General features: G+C 53.9%; 1 protein-coding gene across 1 annotated transcript in view; it reads right to left on the minus strand.

Moving 5' to 3' along the window:
• Positions 1-22,899, minus strand: part of CASZ1 (castor zinc finger 1) — a 146,589-nt gene that overhangs the window by 114,591 nt on the left and 9,099 nt on the right. The window lies entirely within an intron of this gene.

A 22,899-nucleotide genomic window follows, 5' to 3' on the forward strand; every position in this document is an offset into this window, starting at 1 on the left:
TGAATATCCACTACACTCACTTTTTAAAGGGCTTTTCCTGTTTGCGTTTCAACTTCAAATCTGTAAATATTTTCAGCCTTTTTAGAAAAATCGGCCAGTGTGCGTTCAAATACAAGCACAGCACCTGACCTCGGTGCACAAGCTTCCAGACCCAGAGGTCCAGCCGCATGGATGGGAGTGGGGTGTGGAATCCCCAAGGGGGTTCTCTATCTGCTCCCACACCCATCCCCTTGCACATGGGGTTGGCATCAGGGAGGGTGGTGGCTGAAATTCTGGTCCCTTCCTTCCCCCCCTTGGCTGGGGGATGGCAGCATCCAGGGTGCCTATGTGTTCCCAGAGTGTGTGAGTGGGCTCAGCCTGACTTGACGGTGTCGTGTGGTGTGGGCAGCGACCCAGTAGGTTCTCCAACATGACCCAGCCCTCAGATCCCAGAGCCTCCCTGGAGGGCAGGAACCCCTCCTCTCCTATCTCCCAAGGTTGGGCCCGGAGTGGAAGGGCTGGTTGGGCTGTGAAGGCGAGCGGTCTCAGCAGCAGCTCCCCCCTGCCTCTGCTCTGGGGCACTGCCACCGCGATGGGCCAGTGACAGTGGCCCCAGGGCTTGAATCAGCCTGGCTCCCACCCCACCCTTCGGCACCACACAGGGTTAACAGCGGGTTTCCTGGTTTCCATGGATTCCCGCCAGGCCCCTAATGTGAGTTTCGTGTGATTTGGGGGAAGTGGATTTCCTTTGTTTTCCAGTTTGGGAATATTTTTTTCTTTAAAAAAGAGGAAAAAACACTTTAATGGGAACTTCAGGGCCACTGGGAGACTTACTCTTCTGGGCTCTGACATTCCCCTGCCTGTTGGTCCAGAATCCTCCAGAGCTCTGGGCAGCGCACCCACCAACCAAATATCTCCAAGCCAGAGAGAAAGGGGTGCCTCAGACCACCTCCAGCTCCCTGCCCCCAGAACATTCTTGGGCTGTGTGTGTGTGCGGGGGGGGGGGGGGGTGCTCCAGCACCATTCCAATATGCCATCAGAATGGCCCCTGCCTCTCCTGAAAGCCAACATCTTGTACAGGTGGCCCACACTCTCCCCTTGCAAACATACACATTTCCCAGGGAAAAGGTCAAGAAAAGTACTCCCAGCTCCCTGACTCCTGGCAAGGAGCTTTCTAGATAGACCAGAGCCTGGGGGCACCTGGGTGGTTCAGTGGGTTAAGCCTCTGCCTTTGGTTCAGGTCATGGTCCCAGGATCCTTGGATTGAGCCCCGTATCAGGCTCTCTGCTCAGCAGGGAGTCTGCTTCCTCCTCTCTCTCTCTGCCTGCCTCTCTGCCTACTTGTGATCTCTCTCTCTCTCTCTCTCTCTCTCTCTCTCTCTGACAAACCAACAAATAAAAAATAATTTAAAAAAAGAAAGACCAGAGACTGATCACACACAAATGGAAGCGATACTAGGCTCTCATGCCCTGGCTTAGAAGGGGATTCTAGTTACAGGAGAAGAGGGGTTTCTAGACCCTGGAGGGGCCCTTGTCTGGCCTCTTCCAGCTGAGGTAGGGGCCTACCCAGGGCAGAGGGAGCTTCTCACCTTAGCAGCAAGAACAACTGAAGAAAGGGTGTGGCCAGGGCTCGTCCTCCCCCTCCTCCTCAGTCTTCCCCATTCCTGCCATCCTCCAGCCCTGCCAGGGTGCGGCCTTGCTCAGGGACTGTCCCCGAGCAAGTGGCCTGACCTATTTACCAAACCAGGGCACAGGCCTCGGGGCCTGCCATGGACGGGGCCCTCCCACGGCACAGGCCCCCGGGGCCATGGTGGCAGCAGGAATCTCGGTCAGTAGGTAGAGAGCCCAGAGGACAGAGCTCTCTGGCCAGCGGCTCTGGGGTGAAGGGGTGAGAAGCCATGTGCAGGTACAGAAATAACACTGGGCCGAGAATCAGAAGACATGGGTCTGAATCCCAGTCAGGCCACTATAGACCTCTGCAGGGCCCCATTTCTTCACACCTTCTTCCCTCCTACATAGCGGCTGTGGTAGGGCATCCCCAAGAGAGGGGCAAGGTGCTAAGAGCGCTCCAGAAACTTCTCCACTCCCACCACCTTCTCCTTCCACACTTCTTCAAGGTAACCTTCCAGAATCCGCTCCAAGCGGCCCATATACTTCTCTGCTCTGTTCCTCACGCATCCTTCACTGTGGCATTTAAATCTGTACAGGACTAAAGCACTTTGTTCACGAGTCTGTCCCCACCACTGGGTTTTTAACTCCTCAAGGGCAGAGACCAGGTCCTAATTATCTTTGTGGCCCCAGCATTTAAGCACAACAGCTGGTCCATGGTCGGCAGCGTAGGTGTTCGTGGAACTGAACTCATGTCCCTGATCTCACGTCACAATCAGATGGGCCCGGCGCAGCTTCCTCCCTCTCTAATGACAGAACACTCCTCCGGCCGTTTTTCCTGCTCCGCTCCCTCTGGTTCCCCTTAAGCCCCCACCCGCATCCAGATCTTCTCGTTCCTCCATTAGCACTGCGAACGAACAACTCCCAGGTTCAAGGGGAGTGCTTGCTGACCTGATCCTCCTCCGGCTGATGCCAGTGAGAACGGATTGAGCAGCTACTATGTGACGGAGAGCATGCCGGGAGTGCAGGGCACACCAGCTGAGTGGTTTTCATCCTCTGCCAACAGGCCCACATGATGCCTTCTATTCGCCAAGCCCCGTGCTAAGTGTTGTACACGTGTGATCTTGCCAAATCTTTACAACGCGAGGTAGGAAGGATTAGGGTCCCCGTGGATTGATTAGGGAACGGAGGCACAGAGATATGAAGTGACTTGCCAAAGGTCACACAGCTCGGGCCTGGACTCGGGGCTGACAGGCTCCCAGGCCCAACTCACATGAAAGTTCTCCTCTGTCCCCACCCCTGGTCTCAGCAGCGACCCATACCTAAGGCTTTTTCTGCTCCTGGATCTCAGTCCTCCTGCCCCCAGACAGTTCTCCCTCAAACCCCCTAAAGCCAGCAGGAAGCACCCAGAGGTCACAGCCAGAGGGAAGACAAAGGTCATGCTTACGTGCTTCCTTCTGGCTGGGCTGTGAATGGGGGCAGGTGAGGCCTATGGGGAGGTGCCTGCGGAGCAGGAGAAACACCTGAACCTACTTGGTAAATGGGTCCCAGCCAAGGGCATGGCCTCCTGGAGGGGAAAGGGGCTGAGCCACCCACTGCTGTCATTTGGTGAGATGGGGACAGGAAGGCTACCCAGAAGGCCGCTCTGAGTCAGAAGGTTCTGTTCTTCTCTCCAAAGCAGCACGGGGTGGGGCTGGGGGGGGGGCAACCTAAGGGGCTTGACCTTGGGGAATGAGCGGTGGGGGGGAGGGGCACAGAGATTTCTGCTGCCTCCTCCACATAGGGGCCTCCTATTACCAGGCCCCTCTGCCACAGAGATGTGGGACTGAGAAGCAGGGACACAGGAACTTCTGATTATCATCTGGGTGAATGCATATGGGGAGGGTACCCAGCATCTCCCGAAAGGAGAGAAGACAACAGGAGGTGACAGGGAAAGATCTACACCCGAGAGGATAAAGGGTGGAAAGATCAGGCCAGGCTGGGGGCAGGACAGAGCCTTAATGAGCAGATTTCACAAACCACCCGGAGTGAAAACAAAAACACAGACATGTACATTGCCCAACTTCAGGCTGTATGGAAAAGGGGAAAAAAAAAAGAAACAATAAAAAAATCCACATCTTAATACAAAAATCCTACATGATGTGTTGTGGCACGAAAGTGTTTTTCACTGCATTTTTCATCTGTGATCTCACACAGCCTACGACGGGTCCGCCCAAAGCAGAAGGTATTTGATGGTACACAAACAGAGCAAACACATACACAATTAACCAAAACAAGGGCAGCAAATATTCAAATTGGTCTGAGTTGGCATCTCAGGACTTCAGGTGGCCACCAGAGATGGCTACGTTGGCTCTGCGGATGGGCCCCTCGATTTCTAAGGGAGAAATAAGGAGGGACAAGAGCGCAGCTCAAATGGAAGGAAACTCAGGAGTTCTGAATTCTCAGAACCCCGCAAGCGGAACTCCTGGCCAGCTGCTTATGTGACACTTAAGGTGCTGTCCTGCTGCCGACCGGGGGAGAGGGAGGGGACCCACGCCCCGGACGCCCCTCCTGCCTCGCTCACCCCAGTTACTATCCGTCTCCTTTTTGTTCCGCCCCTCCCCCCTTTTAATTGTTGGATGAGTTTACAGAGCTGTGTGCCAAAGACAATCAACTCTAGGGAACAGAGTTCTACAAAAAGGGCGTGTCGCCAGAGGGAGCCGGATATCCATGGAAACCACCACCTTTTCAGGGCAGCCTAGGTGAAGCCAGGATGAGGGGGATGGTGCAGCGGTAGGGAGAGGACACTCCACGCAGAACAGGGCCCCAGAAAATGCTGGGCTTCCCGATGATCCGAAGGAGCCCCATGAAGTGTGGAGGGTCAGGAGGAAGGGCTGGTCAGAGACCACCATGATGGCAGGGCTCTTGAAGCTCGTGTCAGCGCACACGTGCAGGCACACACATCTGGGCCACCCCTGCCAGATCCTGGGGACAACACGACACGGGAGTTTAGTGTACAAGCCCCAGAGCCAGGCCGTCAGTCAGGAATCCAGGCTCTGCCATTTACAATTTGGGTGACCTGGGGCAACTGACTTTAACCTCTCTGTGCCTCAGTCTCCCCATCTGTAAAATGGAATCATAAATCAAAAAAGCTAAATGAAGGCGGGGATGAAGGGTCTCCAGACTGCTGCAGTGCAGGAAAATAACAGTTGATGTTTATTAAGCAGTATGTACTAAGGATTTTAGCCCATTTATACGTATCATCCCAGGAACCCAATGAGGTGGGTTATCATCTCGACTGGAGAGCTGAGGAGCTAAGACTCAGGGAGGCATGTGACCCACCCAAGGTCACACACTCAGAAGCAGATTGAACCCAGGCCTGCCGGCCACCTTTGCACCATACTGCTTGACAAGGAGAGGCAGGGGGGAGTTGGGGAAGGAGCGAGGGAGGGATGGGCTTCCAGGTGGTTCTCTTTCCAGATTGGATCCCTGGGTGCATAGCAGTGGGACCCAGACCTGTTTCTCTCAAGCTTCCAAAGGGAAGACAGAAATCTTCCAAGCCAGGGACTGCAGACGGAAGGAACAAGCAGCAGGGAAAAGCTGAGGTGGTCACGTTCTTCCGGAGTTCCTATCCCAGTCCTGACTAAAGGAGGCCCTCTGGATCGCCCCAGTGCCCACGCGGGCACGTCTAGAAGCAAGACCTCCCTGGAGGGAACACAGCAGCACCTTCCAGCCACAGAGGCCCAAAGCCTGGGAAAGGCCTTTCTTCTGGGTCGGAGCCCTGCAAACAGCCCAACTGTCTGCCTTCCCAGAAGCTAGCCAGATCCCTGCAAGGGATGGGGCACAGGCAAGGGAAGCAAAGGGGAGCACGGGCTTCCCCGATGGCAGGTGTAGGCTGGAATCACAGGCTGCCGGCCTGAGCGGTCTGGTCCTTTCTCTGCTCCGGAGACGGAGGCCACGCAGGCTTGGTGGCTCAGCCCTTTCTGCCATCGACCACCCAAACTCATTCAGATATTTCCTCTCTCACTTGCTTTTTAAAAAAAATTTAATGTTCTCTATAATTCATCCGTCCCAGAAGATAATCGATAGAGCCCGTAATGAAAATCTGAGCCATATTTTATGATCCGCTGCGAGCAGAAAGGGCCACATCAGCAGGTCCGGTTTGGACTCTGCCTATCTGTCTTGCCCACCGCTCCGGGGATCACACTTTCCGAGCCGGTCCTGCCCACCCGCAGCCCCCATCCGGAGCGCCGCCCTCAGCCACGTGCCCGGGGCGTGGACCACCCCGCTGGAGGAGAGGCTGGGGCCACGACCCCGGGACCCCCACACTCCCTCCAGCACCCCGCTGCAGGATGCCACCTGCCATCGCGAGGTCTTCCTGGAGCGCCCCCGGGCCGGGACCCCCAGCACCCCCACCCTGCCACCTCACCCCCCCACCTTTAGTCCCAGCCCTTCCTGAAGCCTAAAGACCCTCACTAGGATCCAGAGGCCTGCGCTGGGGACCCCCAACCACAACATTCATTCCCACGGAGAAAGGTTGCCCGCTCCCTGGGGGCTCCCTGAGTGGGGGAGGGGTCTCGGCGTGGGGAGGCGGGCTTCGAGGTACACCTGGGATTCTCCACTCAGTGGAGGATGGGTCATTACTGCTCGTTATTACTACCTCGGACTCGTTCCTCCTCTCCCTGGTCTGGGAACTGAGAGGTGACGCTGTGGATGAGCCAGCCCGAGGGGCACACACTGGGGGTTCAGGGGAGGCAGCCTCCTCCTGCTCTGCCAGGACCAACTGGGGGCGAGTAGAGCCCCGCCCCTTGCCCTGGCACCACCACCGGGAGCCAATCAGCAGGCAAGGCTCTGCTCCTCCCAGAACCCCTTGCTGCCTAGCACCAATCAGAGAGCGCCACAGCGCCTGAGCCGGGCAACCCCAGCAGGCCCAATCAGAGCCCAGAGGAACAAAGCCTCAAGCCAATGAGAAGGGCGGTTCCCACCTCACAAACTACTATGCAGCCATCAACACCCATTTACCCAAAGCCAGAAAACTCAGATGGCTCTGTTGTTTAGAATGCGGTCCAGTAGAACTTTCGGGGCTGTCCAGGATGGGCAGCCACTGGCCACGTGTGGCTGCGGAGTCCTTGAAGTCCGGCGGCTGCGACGGTGGCGCTTAATTTTTGTATTTGACTTAATTTAAACAGCGACACGTGGCTAGAGGCTACGGTATTGGGCCGCACGGGGTTAGACAGAGAATTTCATCGATGTCGGGAAAAAAAAAATTCTTAATAAAAAATTTAAAAGCCTATTATCCCAAAGCAGTGGAATAATCATTATTAACTACAATAACAGAAATCGTGAATGTTTACGGGCGCTGGGTGCCAGGCTCGGTGCTCAATATTTTATGCGGATCCTCACACTGAATCTGCCCACTTCCAAGCTGCAGATGACCACGATCCCCACTCTACAGGCGAGGACCCTGGGATTCAGCAAACTTGAGTAACCCACCCGAAGTCGCCCTGCCCGGGTGGTGGCAAAATTGGGTTTCAAACTCAGGTCTCTCTGTTCTCCTAGTTCATGTGATTAACGAGCACACTGCATATTTTAAAATTATTTTCTTTACACTTTCTTTGTATTTTTCCAATGAGCCATAAGCATGCGTTATATAATCAAGGAGAAAAATGTGTTTTTTAAGACCCTAAAAAGAGGCAAATCCTTCCTCCCCTGGTGGGGAGTGTAGAGAGAGATCTCTGGGACCCCTGACCAACTGGGCCTCCCACTTTCAGATGGAGAAAGAGAAGGAGGTGAGGTCAAGGGTCCCCTCCGTCCCTCATGCTCCCACTGCCCAGATGCCAACATTGAGGCGGCGGGGGTTGGGGGGTGCCCACAGACCACACTGGGGCCTAGGCTCCTCCAGCAGCCAGGCTGCCAGCCGGATCTGGGTTCCTCCCAGCCCCACCCCAGAGTCAGTTCCTAACAGGTTTCTCAGCAGGTTTGCAACCACCACCCCAGGTCTGCATCTTAAAGAAGGCAGCAGGCCACAGGGCTGTCTGCAAAAGACAGTGCCCACCATTCTTACTATGGACCACCTTTCCCACTGTGTTCTAGGAGAGCCAGGAACTCTGGGCCTGCGGCCCAAGCCTGGGGACACCCTGTCTTCCTTCTGTGAGCATGGAGAGGCTTGTTCTTCCCGGGGTGGGGCGGGGGCAGCCACTGCCTGCCTTTGCTCCCTCTTGGGACTGCATCTAGGCTCAGAACAAGGGGGACGATGAAAATCCTCTTGAAAGGTCTGTGATGAAAGAAGCAGCCTCAGCAAAGAAATGGAACCAGGGAAGAGTCCAAGTGGTTTTTGGGTTTTTTACATAGCACCAACTAGGGGGTGCGGGAGAGTGATAACCCCACTCGGTCTCATTTCCATTTCAGCTCCCCCCTATCTCCCAACAATCCCAGATGGGAAGACCAGTTCTCCTTTTGGGCTAGGCAGGATAAATGTCCTTACTTAAAAGGGTTTTTTTTTTTTTTTTATGGATTTTCGGTTCCCTGCTGTCTGCCGTTCTCTGTCATTTCCAATCTACCTTAAGATCCCCTTGGATTTATATATTTATTTTTTGGGTTGGTTTCAGGTGCTTCTAGTTTATCAAACAATCAGCCCTGTGAGGTACACTGGGTGTTTCCAGAAATTACATCACAAAAAATCATGCAATTAAAGTGTAAGGGAAAAAAAAACATAGCTGTTGCTTCACTTTGTATTTTAATTAGCGACTTATTGTAAACGTAGACTTTTAAAATGGAGGTGCCTAAGCAAAGCCAGTAAACAAGTTTTTCTAATGAATTAATTTCACCGCTTCCCTCCTCCTCCTCCTCCCCACTAGCCCAACTGTCATCTTCCAGAACTTCTTGGCCCTCTTTTTACCTATTCCACTTTTTAATCCTTGCCTAACACATTCTAGAAAAAGAATACTCCCAAATAAAATTAGGAGCCTAGCTTGTAAGATCACAGAAGAAGCCTGGCTGGTGAGCATCCTGGCTGAGGACCCAGTATGCCACACCCTCTGTCCTGTCCCCAGCCCTGCAAACCCCTCTCTGCCAGGCCCCAGAGATCCCTCTGCTCCTGTCGGTGCCCTGCACTCAGAAAGGGAGAGAGAAGCCCAGCGCAGGGCTGACTGCCCAGGCAACGGGGACAGGGTGGACCCCCGGAAAATCTGCAGCAGGATCCAGGGTAGACCACCTGGAGAGTGAGGGAAAACCAAGCCATCTCCCCACGCCCGGAGGAAGAAAGGGAGAGAAAGAAGAGGGAGCCTGCCGCTAGGGAAAGAGAAGCTGAAACTGGAAGGGTCTGTCTAGGTCACGTGGCAGCTCAGAGACAGGACACACCCATCAGTCCCAGGTACCCGGGAAGGGTAGATCCAGGCTGCCACCACCAGTGACGTTTCTGAAGGTTGCTGTAAAGTCCTGCCTCTCCCTTCCTAGAAAGTTCCCAGCCATGGGGGTGGCGGTGGATGGGGAGAGTAAATTAATCTGCGCCTTTAGCCTAGTTTCCAAAAGAGAAGGCTGAGCATGGGGACAGAGTTCGCAGGAATGGGAGACAAGCCCTAGATGTCCCAGAGAAGGGAAGATCCCTGGAAGCCGCCTCTGCCCCAGATCAGAAAGTGAACATCACCGGGTGATTGAATGTCCCTGTTCACTGGGGAGTCTCTGAGCCCTCCTGTTGCTCCTCCCCAAGGCCAGGCCAGCTTAACTAGGGCTGCCAGGAACACACAGCCTCCCTAGTCCTGCCTCTCCAAAACCAGCGTGGAGACACCATGGAGGAACAGGTTTGCCTTGCGGACTGTCTCCTAGGGCGAACCAGGCTACTTAGCATGGTGAGCAGAACTCCACGCTGGCCTTCTGTATTCTGAGTGGGAAGAATCCGAACAATGTCCTGTCCTCGGGAGAGGCTCTCGTTCACCTGCTCATTTCCATCGCAGACCGTCCTCAAACTGGGGTCCTCCTTGCTTCTGACCCTAAGCCTACTCTGGGGTTCCCTCCCCCAGATGACAGCAGGTGGCCTCAAGACAAAACTGGTGGGGAAAGGGGCAATCAAGAAGGCTCTGGCAGCAGAACACCTGGCAGCAGAATCCTGGCCTCCCCATTCACGAAGATTCCCCGAGAAAGGAAGGAGGAAAGGAAGGAAGAACCAGAGAGGAAGGGGCTGGCCCTCCATGTCATCGAGCACCGGTGGGAAGCCAGACCCAGCCTCGCGACAGATCCTGCTCAGTTCAGCTTCAATCGGAAAGGAAAGCTCCCATCAAACATGGGCTGGGCAGGGATGTGGGCACCGAGATTAGGAATTTGGAAAACCATCTGAGGAACCTGGCCCTGGGAAGACAGCAACAGGATTTAATACCTTATCCCTGCTGTCTGGTAAACACCCTGAACCATCCCCACACTCCGTTAGGCAGCCTCGGATCCTCAGGTGTGCCGGCGACGGGCAGGTAGAGACAGACGTGGGCAGAGACAGGAAGGGAGGGAGTGTGGGCCTGGGGGGAGGGGGGGCGGGGGAGGAGCTGGCCTGGGAGGTAGGATGGGTGGCAGCCAAGCCAGACAGTCAATGAAACAGCTGACAGGTGCAGGGAAGGGGGGCAGGGAGAAGAGAAAGGTGAGCCGGGGGTTTGCAATACTTGGGGATGCCACCGTCACACCCCACGGGGCTGAGTAGGATGACAGGAAGGGTCACGGGCTTGTGGGCCAAAGACCTAGAAGTTCTGGCCACCTTTTCACCCGATTAAAATGGCATCTGGGGAGACGCTGTGGACCAGGCCACAGGCTCCCCCAAACCAAACAGGACAAAGCAGCAGACAGGGAGCTAGCTTCTGGGGCTTACCAATGCCACCTATGAGAGCAACCCGCAGTGTCCTCTAGGGTCACTCTCTTTCTCCAACACACGTGCACAGACCTCGCGCTGAGAAGAAAGTCCGGTCCTTCTATTGCAGGCTGGAACTGACATGCGGAAGCCAGCGTGGAGAGGAAGCAGGGAGCACAGGCAGCAGCCCTCGAGCTGCACGGAGGAGCCTCAACTCTCCAGGGGTGGCCTGGGGGCCGTTAAGAGCAGACGAACAGAAAAGAGGTGCCCAGGGTCCTGGCTGTTCCTTGGGGTGGTCGGGGGCGAACCACCTTGGCTAGGATCGTGGCACAAAGGTCGAGCCTGAGAGGGGCTCCGGGAGCCACTTCCACCGCTAGGCCCAAGCAGGCCACACCACTAATCTGCTTTTCCCATTTCTGTCTGCTCCTTAATGTAATTACAGTTTGGGGTTGAAATCCACCCAGAGTGTAACCCGCCCCCCCCACCTGATGCACTCTCTAAATGCTTGGGTACACAGCAGCGCACCTCCCTGCTCCCTGAGAATTGGAGACTATTTCAAAAGTGCAAAGTCTGGGGCGCCTGGGTGGCTCAGTGGGTTAAGCCACTGCCTTCAGCTCAGGTCATGATCTCAGGGTCCTGGGATCGAGTCCCACATCGGGCTCTCTGCTCAGCAGGGAGCCTACTTCCCTCTCTCTCTCTCTCTGCCTGCCTCTCTGTCTACTTGTGATCTTTCTCTGTCAAATAAATAAATAAAATCTTTAAACAAAAGTGCAAAGTCGCACCTCTTTTCAGTGTCCTCATCTCTGGTTTCTTTCAGCAACCCTCTCAAAGCTGTCCTCACCCTGGCTGCTTCAGCCAGCTCAGGTCCTCCCCCTCTCTGTCCCCTCAGCCACCGGGGCCTCCTGGGCAGCACCCAACAGGGGAACAAAGAGGTTCCTGGCCTGTTACAGGGCTGGGTCTGGAGTCCCTTGTCTTTTGCAGGAACACCATGATCCCAAGAAATGCCACCTACAGACCCTGGATCCAAAAGGAAGCTGAGAGGCCCAGATGCAGAACTTTCCTGCCCTAAGCAAAACAGTGTGGGGTGCTGGCTTTGCTGCTGGAAGCCTGACCCGTGGTGATTTCCCAGCACCCCAGTCTGCTCCAAATATGACCCTGTAGGCCTGACTATAGCTGGTGCCCACCCTCCTCTGCTCCAGTGCCAAGTTCCCTGCAAACTCAGAGTGCTGACACCCAGAGCTCACACCGTCTGCAGTCAAAGGAATCTCCGATTGCCTTCTGCCACCATTCTCCTCCAGTTTCTCAGCTCTGGTCTTGCCAGTATCAACACTTTGAATCTTTGCATTAAACACACAGACACACAGACACACACACACACACACACACACACACGCACACACTACACTCCCAGATGAGAGACAGAGAACACACTGACAAAAAACCCATAGGACCTAGGGTTGGGGCTGGAAACCGGTGTCACCAGCTCAGTTTCCCCCACATCAGGCAGGCGGCCAGAGAACCCTGGGCAACACGTGTCACAGACCTCGCCAGACATCGGTACACTTGTTCGGGTCCCTACCCTTTGGAAGCTGGTCCCCCAGTGCATTGCTTCGGGCCACTGCTGCTGATAATTTCTCAGAGATAAACAAACCGGTTTGGATAAAACAAGAACCAACCTGAAGCCTTCACCCAAAACTCAAAATGAAACTCTCCGATCTCCTGTTTCCTTCTCTTCTTCACCTTCCTATGCCATCATCATGTCCCCTAAAACTCAGACAACTGGATTTTTTTTTTTTTTAATTCAGCTTTCTAGCCTTTCTGTTCATGAATATGACCATACCTGGGCGCAACCTGATGGGATGCTGGCTTTTACCGAAAAACGTTTTGCTTTCTTTCTCTTAAGTATGCACAGGTCAGAAGGAAGAACAGACAAGGGGAACGTGCCTTGGAACATGGACTGGTGTCCTGCCTTGGTCCTTTTCCCCAAGCTCCTTTTAGCCTCAGGTCTTTCGCCCACACCCCATGACTCCCCTCAATTGTCAGCCACTTAGAGAAAAGGGTGGGGGGGAGCCTGGGTGGCTCAGTGGGTTAAAGCCTCTGCCTTCAGCTCAGGTCATGATCCCAGGGTCCTGGGATCGAGCCCTGCATCGGGCTCTCTGCTCAGCAGGGAGCCTGCTTCCTCCTCTCTCTCTGCCTGCCTCTCTGCCTACTTGTGATCTCTGTCTGTCAAATAAATAAATATAATCTTAAAAAAAAAAAGGACCAGACATCTGGTCTACCCCTCCTTTCTAGGCGCAGAGGAAAGAGTTGCTCAGTTCCTTCTGAGGAGTCACCTGGTTAATCGAGGCTCAATGTCAAGCAAGACAGGAAGGAGGCCAAAGGGCAGAGAGGAAAGACATAGCCCTGAGGTCTGTGGCCACGTGTGTCTCCCCACAGGCTCAGTGAGTGACATGCTTGCCTACCCCCAGAGTCGTTTGTACCTGACACGCCCTCACCCACCTCCCCATCCACCCAGTAAGACCTCTGTGCCCCTCCAGCCTCTCTGTGGAACGCGGTCTGCTTCCTGCTCTGAGGGAGTCTGGAACCTCTGCCAGGGCTCCCGCCTCCCAAGTCCCCATCAGTGGGGTCTGCTCGGTCCCTGTAGCTAATTTACACCCGTCAGGGTTTAAAATAGCAGAGGCATAAATGAAAAGTCCAATTTCTTCAAATTTGCATTGTAAAACCATCCTTCAACTTCCTTGAAATAAATTTTACTATTTTATTAGTGCAAACAAAATGGTAATAAAACACTAATACAGCGCCTTGTATCCAGGGGAAGAGCTAAAATTAACATAGCGCGAGCAGTGTTTGCTATTACATTCAATTACCTTTTTACTTGAGATTTACATTCTCATCCCCTTAATCTCCATAGTAGTGGCTTCAAAATCATTCCTCCCAGGCTCTGCCCTTCCGGAGCCCCCACAGCTGGAAGCCAGGCCTCTCGCCCAGATGGCGCTCACCCTGGGCATGGCGCCTACCCCCTTCACCACAGCTGCCTCTGGTCAGAGGGTACCACTTCTCTCCCCTGCTCGTATTTCCTCACGCCCCAGCCTCTCAATGCTCAGCAAGTTCAAACCAAAGGGCTCAAACACAAGGCACATTCAGAGACGCGGTTATCAATAAGCAGGTGCATGGGGCATGGGCCGGGGCATTGCTTCACAAGTCGGCAGAGGCTCTTCTTGGCATAAGAAAGGGGCCAGGAGCTCGTGGAAGCCCTGAGGAGACTGGTGCCTCTCGTTTGACAGGTTGTGGGAGAGGGTTTGCTGCGTGGCATGGCTGGGGACTGGATTATGGCAGGAAGCTCAGCTGTCCTGATGTGGGACAGGACGGGAACCACTGGGGACAGCCTCTGACTCTGCATACAGACAGCAAAGCTGAGGGCTTGGGACGTGGCTGCTCACAGTGACAGAGGCAGGGGGCTTGCCCTCCAGTGCTCTTTCTTCCACAGAGACAGACCCTAAAATCAGACCGGTCACTCCAACCACAGCCACAAAGCGTCTGATGCTCCAAGAGGGTCCCTTTGTTTCCCAGAAGAGGTGAAAAAAGCAGAATTCCTTGTCTGGGACCAGCCAGCCTTGCCCCGAGCCACTGGTACAGATGACCATGTTTCCAGGACAGTTTCCAAACACTGTCCTGGTTCCAGATCTGTCACTGACTAGCTGTGTGATTGTGGACAAGGTGCCTCTCCTCTCTGGGCCTCAGTCTCTCCATCTGTGAAAGAGGCACAATAGCATCTGTACTGCCTTTTTCGCAGGCATGATCACTGCGACTAGAAGATCAAGAAAGCCCATTAAAGCTGGAACCTCAACAGCAAATCCCAATATGGCCTAGACGAGGAGGGACTGGGGAGGCAGGGCCGGGGCCCCAGTAGGGCCTCAGACATAGACACCTGAGTTCCAGTCCAGGCTGCCACAGACCTCTGCATCTTTGCCTCTAACCCAAAAGACTCCTTTCTCTTACTGGTCAAACCACTGCCAAGAACCTGGATTATGCCTATGGAATCCTTTGAACTACTCTTGAAGAAAGAATCACCAATCCGCCCAGGGTCCAGATCGCCTGAGGGGTTCATTAGGAGAAATGGTTTGGGGCAGGCAGACAAGGTAATACAGGAAAAAAAAATGATGTAAAGCAGCCCCCCTCCCCCATAAGCCTTGCTTAGCCCAGCCATTACAACTAGGGAAAAAAGTGGCCGGGGGAAACACATGCACACGCACACATAGTCACATACATAATCACACAACCACACGCAATATCACTCACACCCTATTAGACATGCACAATCACCCATGCCCCCCTCCCCATTCCCCATTCTACCCTCCCAAGGTCTTTCTTCCTGGATCTCAAGCTTAAAACCTCTTCCAATGGACACTGAGAGGATCATTCTGCTCCAAGCTGGTCCAAGCCAAACTCATTCTTATTCCCGATTCACATGGAATTCTGAGCCCCACTGGCACAAAGCTGCTTCAGGGACACCAGGAGGTAGGAATCTCCCTTAACACAACCAGCAGTGGGGGCAAAGGCTTTTAGCAGTTAGGCATGATTGGCCAGAAGAGCCAAGAGAAACACTGACGTTCACTAGAGCCCAACCTGGCTGTCCTTGCTCCAGCCCTTTCGGCTCAGGCCCCTCGGTTCCTGCCCTCATCATGTTCTGGCCCAGAGATGAGATTCATGCAATAGCTTTCTTACTTAACAAAGGGCAAAACCCACTGTAAGAAACAACCCCATGCACAATACACGAGGAGCTTTATTTGGTTCAAACTGGTCCTCTGCATTTTTTCCGCCTTATTTTTTTCTCCCCAGGGGGAAACAAAAGAAAGTTTGTTGGTGAGCCTCAAACGTTTCTTGGGCCTTGTCCGAGTTCTACCTTGTTTTTCTTCTCCTTTCTCTCTGCCCCTCAACCCCCACCCCGCCCTCCCTGCCTCCCCACCTTGAATAAATAAAGCACCCGAGGCCAGCACGGGCTGGGAAGGAAAGTACAAACTATCTTATAATTTTATAATTTTTTTTAACACACTGGCCTAGGGTTTTGGGCAAAGGACAAAAGCTATTGTTGAACAGCATAACACGAAGGTCTGAGTCACCGATACGCCTCGGCTTCTGGAGATCTCATAGGTTTCTGCCGCTGCCACAGCCGGTGAGCTCAGCACCCTGCGGGGGTCGTGGGAGCAGGCGCCCTCCCGCCTGGCGCTGCCCCGCCCCCTCCCCCTCCCCGGGCTCCCTCCTGGGCCGCCACGTTGGCTTTGTTGGTTTTTAATCACAGGGGGGAATTTAAAGAAAATGTTGTGAAATAAAAAACAAATCACCGTGGTCCCACCGCTCACGCTGTAATTTTCATTTTGGAGGATTACCTTCCAAGCTTCGTCCGTATGCATTTGTGATTTTTATATAGTTTCTATAGTGGCGTATACTTGGCCTTCGGTGTTTGTTTGTTTGTTTTTTTTTTTTTCACTCAGGTAATAAACATTTTCCCATGTTTCGAAATCATCTTCAACATTATTACCTGTAGAGGTGACACAGTATTTCTTCGGCCCTGTTGTTCTTGGGTTGACGCTAGGAAGCCAGAGGGGGAGAAGGGGGCCTGCGGGAGACCTTTCCATGAATGGAACCATTTAGCCACATACTGGTGGCCGCGGTGGGGGCTTTGCCCGAATGTTCTGGATCACCCTGGCCTTGGAGTGTGAACCTGTTAGACAGGCAGAGGCTCCACCAAAACCCTCCCCATCCTGTACGGGGCCACGCACGCCTCTGCCCTCCTGCCCAGGGAGACGCTGGTTCCAGCAACGGCCTTCAACCTGATGCTGACCTTCACCCCCACGAGCCGTACTTCCTCTTTATAAAGCGCCCTGGCAGCAAAAGGCCCATGACAACACTCCGCTCTCCATTTTTATATCTGAATATCGCAAAGCACTTAGCAAAGACTTTCATTTTCTCATTACCCCAAGGAGAGGAGGTCATTCGGGAAAATGGTACAAATATTCCCATTTGTCAAAAGCAAGGAGGAAGTGAGTTAAAAGGAAAATTCTACCACTTAACTGCGCCCGATCAGCCCAGGAGGGAACGCAAGGGTCTTCTCTGCCTCTCCATTCACCCAGTTTGCTTTTTCCGATGCAACTTCAGGAACCTCGTTACGGAAAAGATGGCTCAGGGCCAAAGCCAGGTTTCCATTTTGCTAAGAATCAATCACTCCCCGGTGACCCCAGCTCAGGAGACCCTCTTACTTCTCAACTAAAACCATATTCTCTCATGATTATAATTATGTAAAATGTATATTATACAAGCATAGACAGTCACCAAAGAGGGGAAAAAGACACCAGAAGATACTAAATGCTAAAAGGAGGTGATATTACAATAGTCAAATTACGAGTGAATGTTTTCCCTTTTTTTATTCTCAAAAACTATTTAAAATATGGTGATATTCTCCAAGCACATGGAGAAAAACATCAAAAAATCATCAGAATCAACATAAGCATCAGAATCGTATCAGCCTGCGTTCAAAGGCTGGCTCTCCTCTAGGCAGCTGGGTTATCTCAGGTGAACGACTTAGCCTCTCTGAGCCTTATTTCAGGACTGGTACAGCAGGGGTCGAGCCACCACCTGCCCTGTGTCCTTCAGTCCCACAGAACGTCACGGTCCAGCATCTGACACCTGGTTGGCACTCAGAAAATGTCTATTTCTTTCCCCTTTTAATAAACTGAAAAGGTAAAATCACCTCCGCTTGCTTGCTGCCCCTTGGGGACAAAAGCAAGAGGCTTCACCCGCATCCTCTCCACCTTCCTCCTACATCCTTCACCCCTTCTCCTGGCTCCCGGCACTCCCCCAGCAAGTCCCCAACACAGCCCTCAGGCTGCTGGTCCCAGTTCTCCTGGGACCCTCCTGGGACTCACCTGGAGGGCTTGCAGGGCAGGGGGTCTCGGGGACGACGACACGAGCCCTGCTCTGACCTCCTCCACCAGGTCAGGCCCAGGCGAGCCCCTCCAGGGAGTAAACTGGCCTCGCGGAAGGACTCACTCGGCAGACACACTGGGCGATCCCCAGGTTTGCACCTTCCTGGCAGCCGCCGTCCAGGAACAGGTGCCAGGCTGCAAAGGCCACCTGCTCCTGGGGGAGGGCAAGGGCCATGCTCCCGACCGCAGAGGGGAGGCCAAGGTGAATCAAGATGGTGCCAGCGTCTGGGAGCCCACACCTCCCTGAGTCAGGCAGGCCAGGCCAGCCCAGGGGCTGCCACTTTGGGGGGGGTCTGTGAACTCAGCCCTGCGTGTGGCAAGCCTTCTCCCTGCTCCCCTCCAGTGCTCTGTACTGGGCCGACTCGTTCATATTCATGTTCACTCTGCTGGTTAGGCAAGTATGCTTCGGCAGAATTCTGGTGGCCATGGCCTCCGGGCTGGGGTGCCAAGGCTCCAGCCTGGCCCGGGGCGTCCTGGAAGCTGAATACAGCAACAGGCCTGAGTCCTCCACCTTCCCGCTTTCCTGATAACAGACGGGGAGGGAGGAGTCATCATAGTGATGGCCGCCCTCATGGCTACCCCTAGTTCAAGGCGCCAGGCCTCTCGCCAAGGGCCTCACCAGCATTATTTTATTTAATCCCAGCAGCAACCGAATGCTGGAGGCACTATGATCGCTCTCCTTTTACAAGGAAGGAAACTGAGCCTTGCAAGGGTTAGGGACGTGCCTAAAGTCACAGTACTAATAAAGAAGGAACTAGGAATTTTAACGTTGCATTCAATGATCCCACAGTGCCTCAGCAAGGGGGCCATTCTCCCGCACTCCACGGGACCTCTTCCAGAAAGGGACCTCCTGAGAGGCATCCGCAGCTCCTGGGGGACACAGGACCCACCCCGCAAATCAGGCTGTGATCCTGCCAAAATGAGTGCTTCTCCTTGCCTCTTGCCCCCGAGGAAGAAGAGGTACTGCACATCCCCACCGAGAGAGGAGGAGGGTCGAGTGAATGAGCTACGGCTTTAGAAACATACAGATCTTAAACCTGTAAGGTGGCTATGTCCGTCCCTGGCTCTCTTGGGCATGTGGAAGTGGGGAGGTCTAGGGACATGGGACCATCACAAGGGCCAAGTACAAGTAAATGTTTGTTGACCAACTTACTAGTGTGCGCGTGGCGGAGAGGGGAAATACGGTGGGGGCTGCGGGGGAAGAACAGGGCCACGGTACATCCAAACCATCGAAACTGTGTACCTTCTTTGCAGACCAGGTGTGACACCAGCTCAAGATGAGGCCCCTTTTCTTTTAAAATTCAAATAGGTCTGTCATGGAGGTTGGACGTGGGGACCCCCGGACAAGGCTCCCCCGTGGCCAGGATCGGGTCCCGTGGAAGCCTGTGGAGCCTAGCAGGGTGGGGGCCTGGTGGGCCACCCGGGGCAGACAGTCTCCAATCGTGCTGAGCACAGCACATCGCTTCATTCAGGAACCCAGAGTAAAACGTACAGCTGGGTCTCGAGTTGATTCAGCCTTTAACTCATTCGGGATCACTGGCGGAGCCACCGAGGCGACAGGGAGGGGGTGAGGCCATCCCTGGGGAAGTGGGCAGGTTGGGGCCGAACCCCTGCTGATAATGTGGATATGTACAAAAGGAAACAGTGATTTTTTTTTTCCCCCAAAATCCTCTAAAAAACCTGACGAGCCTTGGGGGTTTAGGGAGGGACGAGTGAATTAGCGTTTGGTGGAGGGCAGGGGTGGGGGAGCTTGTTTTCTACCCACTGCCAAATTCTCATTTACTGTCAGCTCCAATCCATTCAGAACTCACTGACTCAATTGCCTTTTCACGGGGAAAGGAGCCTACACAATACAGGGGACTTTTCAGTTCCATATTAGCACACAGGGCACTGGGCAATGTCCAGGAATAAACACACACGTCCCTCCCAGAGGCCACGGCCCCCACCCTCAGCCCCAAACAATCCAACCAACCCCGCCTGGGCCACATCTGCTCTCCCCTATTTTAATACTTTGGGTGGTTGTTTTATTTATTTATTTTTAAATGTATTTTGGCCAGTGGAGAAGTGTGTGTGTGTGTGTGTGTGTGTGTGTGCACGCGCGCACGTGTGCGTGTGTGTGTGTCTGTGTGTCTGTGTGTACACACACGCATGGGCACAATTTTCTGTGTGCTGGGAAAAGTAGGGGTCTCACAAGTAGAAAGGCTTACGAGAGTTAATTCTAGGGCAGTTCCAACTCTTCTTTTTGCCCAGAAAAAGAAGGGATGGGGAGAGATGGAAAGAGATCCAACTTAGGCTCCCAGAAGGTAGGGATTTTGGCCGGGGCGGGCGGTGGGGGGTCGGGGGGTGGAGGGGTGTATGGGGGGGTAGGCTCCATTTAACCTAATTCTGGAAAGTGTTGATTGTAGAGAAATTAGCATGTGGCCTGGGAATGTCCCTAAGAACTTGGCAGCTGCAAAAGCTCTCCAATAATCACATTAAAATAATATCAACAGTAATAATATAATTATTATAAAAACCGGGGTCCCAGTTTTCCAAGTGTTCACGATGAGCCCAGCGCTCTACTAAGTGCTCTCACCCATCGGCTCAGGCAATGACCCCAAAGACCCACCGAGCAGATGCGGTGTCCTGGTAGCCTGCGTCCACACAATCAGACAGTTACGACCCCCGCCCCAAGTCAAAAAGACAGCGAGCGAGAAAAGAATTTAAATCCCATTCTGCCAACCGTAGCCCCCACCATCTTGCCCTGTCCTGGGAGAGAGGAAACCTGTAGGGGATTCTAGAGAAGAGGAGGGCCCAGCACCACAAAGGTCTTGGCTGCAGGCTGGGAGCCCAACCCCTGCCTCCATCACTGTCCTCTGGGGGCTCCTGCATCCCTTTAGCCTAGGCCCACTGGAGGGAAGCTCCCACCCCTCTCATACCCCCCTTGTCCAACAGAACTTGCCAGTGATGCTGGAAATGCTCCTTATCTGTGCGGCCCAACATAGTAGCCACGAGTGGCCGTGGAGTACTTGACATGGGGCTAGTTCACAGAAGAACTGAATTTTTCACTTCAGTTCGTTTCAATTGCCACGTGGGCTAGGGGCCGCCGGACTGGCCCGTCCAGATCCAGAATCCCCCCAGCTGCCCCTTTCGCTCCCAGCCAAGAGCGATGTGGGAAATAAACTTAAAAGCGTCAAAAGACAGAAGTGGGGCCCACTTGCAAGGTCCCTGCTCAGACACCAAGCCTCTCCTCCATCCTGGGAGAGCCCTCCAAAAATCACAGGTCTGCCTCCAACTTCTCTCTCTCCTTCCCTCGCTCGCTCGCTCCCATCTTTCTTTTTACTTTTCTTCTCTTTCTTCTTCTCTTCCCCTTCCTCTCCTTCCGTCCTTCCTTCTCTCCGTCCATTTCTTCTTCCTTCTTCCTTTCCTTTCTTCCTATCTTTCTTTACTCCCTCCCTTCTGTCCTTTCTTTCTTAGCAAAAAAAAAAAAAAAAAAAAAAAAGCATCAGTTTAATTAGATAAATCCTCTGAGCACGTGGCCTGGAGTTCGTCATGGAAATTAACCTGCTCCCAGATCGCAGATAGTGAAACAAGAACCGGGGTGTTTTGGCATAGCACAGTGAAATGGGAGAGGCTGGTGGCGATTCACACACCTCATCTTCTGTAAGTGCCCCTCGCCCCTCCAGTGCCCCCTGCTTCGCAGCCCCCAGGTCCTTGGCTCCCTAGGTCACACTACCTCCAAGCCACCTCTGCTTCTTCTCCCGGCCCCTCCCTCCCCATCTCCTCAGGCCCCGGGCTGTTCCCCATGGCAGGACCACCCAAGGGCAGCGGGGGAAAGCCTGGGCTCCATCCCCACCATGCCTGTTTCCCTCCAGCTCTGCCCTCTGTCTGAGCACTGAGCTTAGCGTTCAGTGCGAGATAGTCCAGGGATCAGCTCGGGCTCAAAGCCCGCTGCTCCTCGAATTTTGACCCCGCAGTCCCCGCTGTGTGCTGCTCCCCGGGCTAAGTGAATTCCAGAAATAATGGAATTATTTCTCCAAGTCAAACCTCAGTGAATGGGGGCGATGACTACTGTCCTTTTCTCTTTTCCAGCCCCATTTTACAGATGCAGGAACAAAGGATTAGAGAAATTAATCTGCCTAAGCAAGAGAAACATGGTTCGCATTGGGTCCAGCCTGACTCCAAAAGAAGGCTCTCTACCCCTCTGCTGTCCATGTCGTCTTCCATGTCATCTCTGCCACAGCAGCCCACACGCGCTGACATCCAGGGCCCGCCAGCTCTTTGCATGAAACTCGCGGGCCCCCAGCACCTTATAGCCATTCCCAGGGGCTTCCTCCACCAGCCCCCTTGCCTCCCGTCCCCAAAAGCTCCTGTGATGAGCCTCCCTGCCTCCCCAGCTCCAGAAACATCTTTTCTGGCCACATGGAGGACAAGAAACCAATGACCCCTCTCCCATTTGGGGTGGGAAGCCAAAGGTGGGCACAATCTCGCTTCTCGACACCTTCTGACTCGTCGCCAAAACCACCAGGAGGCCTCAGGGTAGCCCCAAAAGAGAAAATGCAAACTCAGAATTTCTAACGAACACCATGGCACCCCACACCTTCGGGAGTCCCAGCCCCCAGATATAGAGAGTGGGTTCTCCCTTCTCTCTCGCCCCCAGCACGCCCTGGTGGGCAGCAGGTGTGTCCACACTCCCTCCCATGCGAGTCTGAATCACACACAGGGGCCAGGCCAGTTCTGAATACTTCGCAAGTCTCAGCTCATCAGATCCTCACATCAACCCCACAAGGCTGGCAGTGTTATCCCCATTTTACAGATGAGAACACTGAGGCACAGGCTAGTTAAATAACTGATGTAAGGACATGACTTTGATCCCCAGGTAATTAGGTTCAGAATGCATGATCTATAAAGATACACAGCTCTTCAAGGGATTCCCTCATCCTGCCTGAAAAGCAACTATCCACCCTGCCCCCCAACTCAGCCCCAAGCTCCCGAGGATGAGAACCAAAAAACACAACCTGATACAAACATGCAGCCCCAGCACCGCACACACCATGTCCAGGCCCCTGGCTTTCTGGAATCCCTGATACCCTACTACATAAAACGGATTCATCTGATGCTGGGGGCACCCTGCGCTTGACGGGACCGTGATCAATTCTCCATCACATTTCACGGTTTCAGCGAATGTTCACAGCTACGAGGCCAGCTGACCGGCAGAGCGACCCTGTCAGGGAAATCGGGTCGGAGGCCATTTGATAAGAGAGGAAACCGAGGCCCAGAGAGGTCAAATGACTCGCCCAAGACCACACAGTGATTTACTGCAGAGCCAGACTGGGAATGCGGTCCCCTGACCCCTACAACTAGGCCTCAGTAGGGCTCCGGACCACCCAGGTCCCACCCCGTCCCCTCATGCCAGACCAGGGATGCTGGTCCCCCGAGGGATCAGATTTCCCTGAAATTCCCAAAGGAGCCTCTGGGACTAGTGGGCCCGGAAATGGCCCTCACATAGCGAGTGAGCTGCACAGCTGAGCTCCCCAGGGCTGAG

Source organism: Mustela lutreola, chromosome 10 (assembly GCF_030435805.1).
Source record: "Mustela lutreola isolate mMusLut2 chromosome 10, mMusLut2.pri, whole genome shotgun sequence".
NCBI lineage: Eukaryota > Metazoa > Chordata > Mammalia > Carnivora > Mustelidae > Mustela > Mustela lutreola.